The following is a 4,442-nucleotide window of genomic DNA, read 5'->3' as shown; positions in this document are numbered from 1 at the left end:
CACGGAAACAATATCCAGCCCTGGCGCTTTCTTACACAGTATTTTTTAACGAACAAAATGAAATTTTTCATAAGAATTCATTATCTTTTAATCGGTTGCATAAATAAAGATCCCTAGTTTTACTTAAAATCATTAACTTTGCCTTTCAAATGTGTGTAGCTGTGGCTGGCGAAGCTTAACACATGAGTTCAGAAGACATTGCATGTATTCAGGTGCAATACTGGGCAATATACCCATGAGCTGGTTTTGGCATGAAGACATTAAAAACCCCACAAACAAAACTAAGCCAACAGCCTGTGACAGCTCAGAAGGACTCTTCAATATTAAGACTGACAATACTGGTTTGTGGATGTGAGACACATAACAGCACCTAATCTTTTTTGTTATTATTTCCTTCAGCTTTATGACAGCCCTGAAGTCTGTGAGCGCTAATTATACTTAAGCTTCCCATTTCTGGAGTGATCCTTTAAAGTGATGTTAAAGACTCCCTGTGACTAGAAAAATGTGAGCTGCTTAGGAAACCTTGATAGTTTTCCAAAACTAGCTCAAATTTTCAGCCTAGTGCTAGATTATTTTTTTTTCCTATTTCTTGCAATAAACTACCCTAATTTTAAAAATCACTCAGGTCCTCAAGAAGCTCAAAAGGAAGGGAAGGTCGGCTACCTTGCCTGGGGCTGCGCTGAAGACAAGCTGCTGCTCAGCCAGAGCTACAGCTTAGGAGCTCCTGACTGGTAAAGTTGTGCTCAGTCTGTGCTTCTCTTCTAACCAGGGAGACAGACAATATTTCAATACTTTAAGATCATCCTTTGCAAAAGCAGGAAGGCAAAGCAGAACAAGAAGAAATGCAAATTCCAGAACAAGACCTGTTACAAAGTCAAAAAAAATGATAGAGGAGAACATAATTAAGGATAGAATCAGATTAGGGTAAAGAGTTGGGGGCAGATAAAGTGTCAAGTAAAGAGAAGATGAAGAAAATGTGATGAAGGAGAAATAGGAAAAATGAAGTAAAAAATATGGCCCACTTTGTGAAAACTTGATTTATGATGTAAGGTTGAATAAACATATTTAGTCTGAGGAAGAACAGACTGAAGAGAGGCACAGTAACACTCTTCAGAAACAGTAAGTGGCTGATAAAAAAAAGAACAGGAGTGAACTGCCCTGTCCAGACTCCAGGCGGACGTGACAAGCAAGGAGCTTAAATTGTAGCAAGGAAAATTCAGGTTAGACATTTTTTACAGGATTTCTAATAGTAAGGAACAGTGGAGCTATGGAATAGATCATTTGGGAAAACTTCAGACTTCCTAAGTTGTGATTTTTAACTACAGGCAAGAGTGAGTGCCTGTCAGGAGTCAGTTACATCGATGATCCTGCTTTGAGGTAGCCTTTTATCCCCAAGTTCTGTTATTAGCAGCTTATGTTTGTGCACTTGCCACTCCCTCACAACAAAATCCACCCTTGAGAGACACAGAGATGGGTAACTCTCTTTTACCCTATATGTGCGAATCCGTGGGGTCCCCCGGGAAGGGAAGGCACAGAGATCTCCAACTGTGCAAATGATGCTACAGAGCCTGGTGGTGTGATGAGGGTTTGTGTGGTCCCCACATGACCTCCCTGCTGAAGGCACTGATCTTTGCCAGGTCAGGGGCGGCTCAGTATATACCCAAACACTACCGGGGATCCTGGAGATCTCATAAATTATCACTCTCCTGTTTCCCTGGTGCCATTAATTCTTTCCTCCTTCCCAAGACCAGGGGGCACCATCAGGGCAAAGCCAGCATCATGCAGACACTCGGTGCTCCTCAGCAGTGTTATGCTCCACCATGGCAGGGTCCCCCTTCCCCGTTTCAGGTTTGCGTTTCAAACAGTCAGGTTAAATTTCTGTTGGATGTGATATTTCAGTTTTAAAATGGGGGAGGGCAGGGGAGAAGATAGTGAAATGAAACCCGGTGGCAGCCAAACGTGGGTGGAATGTCACTCTGCTCAGAATGTCCTTCTCCTTGACAGGATTTAGGAAGGGAAGCTGCTTTTGACAGATTTCTTCAAACCCCGAGGGCCTGGCTACAGCCACCTCCACCTGGCAGGGACCTGCTTCCCCTACACCACACGCTTTCCCAGGTCATTAGGTTTCACTTCTTTTCAGGATACAGAGAATAATCCTCAGCAACCTCTCAAGAGCGACACAAATGAGTTATTTGTACTTGGCTGGGCTGTGAGATTGCATATCGCTGATGCAGCCAGCTCCGGCTGGCTTTGGTACACCTTCACCAGTGAGCGGAAAGACAAGGAGAAGCTGTGTGAACACGGGGCTTTATTCCTCACTGCCCCCCGTGCACCTGGTAAAGTCACTAAAACCTGGGAAAAGGGAGGAAAAATACTACCAGTGAAGCAAGTGAAATATTTTGACTTACTTAGCCCAGGGACCAATGAGAAAACAAGGAATAAAGCAGTAGTCACGCCTTTATCTCCCTGGGACAGAAAGAGAAGAAAATGAAGACATTTGTTTAGTTGCCACTTACCTTAAGGAGGCAAGTGCAAACCACATCATTTGAGAAGGTATTATTTCCCACCCATGTTTTATGATGGAAATGTCTATACAGATGTTTGACGAGAAGAACCAGGCTCACATGGCCCCGATGCTCCCTTCCGACAAAGCTCTTTTCATACTGCCCTGGCAGCACTGCCCACCAAAAATAGCCCTGGCATGAAGAGGCACCCAGCTGGCACGTTATTCAGAGGGCACGGCCAGGTCAGGTGGGTGCTGAATGAGAGTGCTGTGTGCTGTTGAACCCGGGGCTGTTGGCACCGTTTGTTGCAATACAACAGCCAGCAGTCATCACTGGGAAATTCTGCCGTGGAGCATTCCTGGGTTACGGTCAGAAAATGGAAAGTTGTCCAAAAATTATATCATGCACATGACAGGAGTCTAATTAAAAGAAGCAAGACACCAAAAATCTCAGTTTAAAATGTTTTTTTAAGTTGGTTTTGAAAATGTCTAACGTACTCAGTTTTGACAGCTCTATACGGAAAAATCTGTTACTTATTTTCCCAATTTTAGTTAATTCATACTGAAAAGGTTTGCAGAGTAACAAGATGAAAATTGAAATTAAAATTTACAAAACAATGTTTTGTCTTGTGTATGCAGTGAAGCTTGTTAGTGCCCTCATCACTGTCTGATGTTTACTTTTCATCTCGATTAAGATGAGAAATTTTACGAAAGCTCAAAATCTTTTGCGGAGATTTTTTCACCTTGCCCCAGTGGTCACGTCCAGAAAAGAGGATATCCACGTATAGGTTTTGAAGTCACCTTTGCTTCCCACTTCATTTCTGCGTGCCAGTTGTGCTGTTAACTTGGGCTGCAACGGTTTCTGCTTGGTTTCTCTCACTTTCAGGTATCTCCAATGCCTACTGGCATCCCTGCTTGGTATCTAGTTCACTGCAGCTTTGCTAAATCATAGACTACATAAGATTATTCACACTGTTTATCCCCTCCATATAAAAGATGATTCCTCTTACACAGGTTCGTTAATAGCATTTGGCTGCACTGGAATGGCCACTTAATCCAAGAAGTCTGTTCGCGTTCAGTTGATCTCAGCCCCATCTTTTTGCTTGGTCAGTCTGTTCCTCAATCCTTTTCACCTTATAAAAGTGGCACTACCTCTTGATTCATTTCTACCACTTGCTGCATTAGTGCCTTACTCAGCAACTCTCTCCCCATATTTATGGCTCTCTGTGAAACAGGAATGGCATTAAGTCATTGTTTACTCCTTCTTTGCATCTCAGTTAGCAGCACGTGCTTCAACTCTGCCGTAATCTAAACACACTGTCTGTTCCCACATTTTACAAGAGGTGAATCCAGTTGGAGGTCTTTTGGAGGATTATCCTCCAGTTGGAGGATAATCTTTTGGAAAGATACATTCAACCCTTTGCTCAAGATTGTCATAGAACAACTACTTCTGAAATGCAGATTTTTCTCCAGTTGGCATTGTACGCTCTGCAAAAAACATCTGCAAGCAATACTCCTGCATGCGGGTGATGCGAAATGGAGCAAAACCCTTTGCCCCAAAGGATTTACATGGTCTTCCTTGTGTTTTGAGGTTGACTTAACAGTGACCAACCCAGAACAGCAGGTCATTGCTGTAGTCACAGCTTTTCATATAGAGACTACTACTCCCTAGTGTGAATTCACAGACTTCCCCTCCACTGAGAGCATTCAGATACATTGCTGGAGGCAGCCCTAGAGATAACAACAGCTATTTGGGACTGGGGGAGAAGAGAGGGAAGGGTTTGTTTTAGTTTGATTAGAAACATCATTGACTGAAAGAAATGCTTCCTACAGGTGAAAAATGGGATCACGAACTTGAAGGAGTTAGGGACTCCTCACTGATTTTTTTTTTCCCTTGTTAAAAAAGTGTAGACCCAAGCTGCCCTCTTAAATTTTTAAG

This window comes from Charadrius vociferus, unplaced genomic scaffold, assembly GCF_000708025.1.
Source record: "Charadrius vociferus isolate BGI_N301 unplaced genomic scaffold, ASM70802v2 scaffold195, whole genome shotgun sequence".
Classification (NCBI taxonomy): Eukaryota; Metazoa; Chordata; class Aves; order Charadriiformes; family Charadriidae; genus Charadrius; species Charadrius vociferus.
This window is presented reverse-complemented; position numbering follows the sequence as displayed.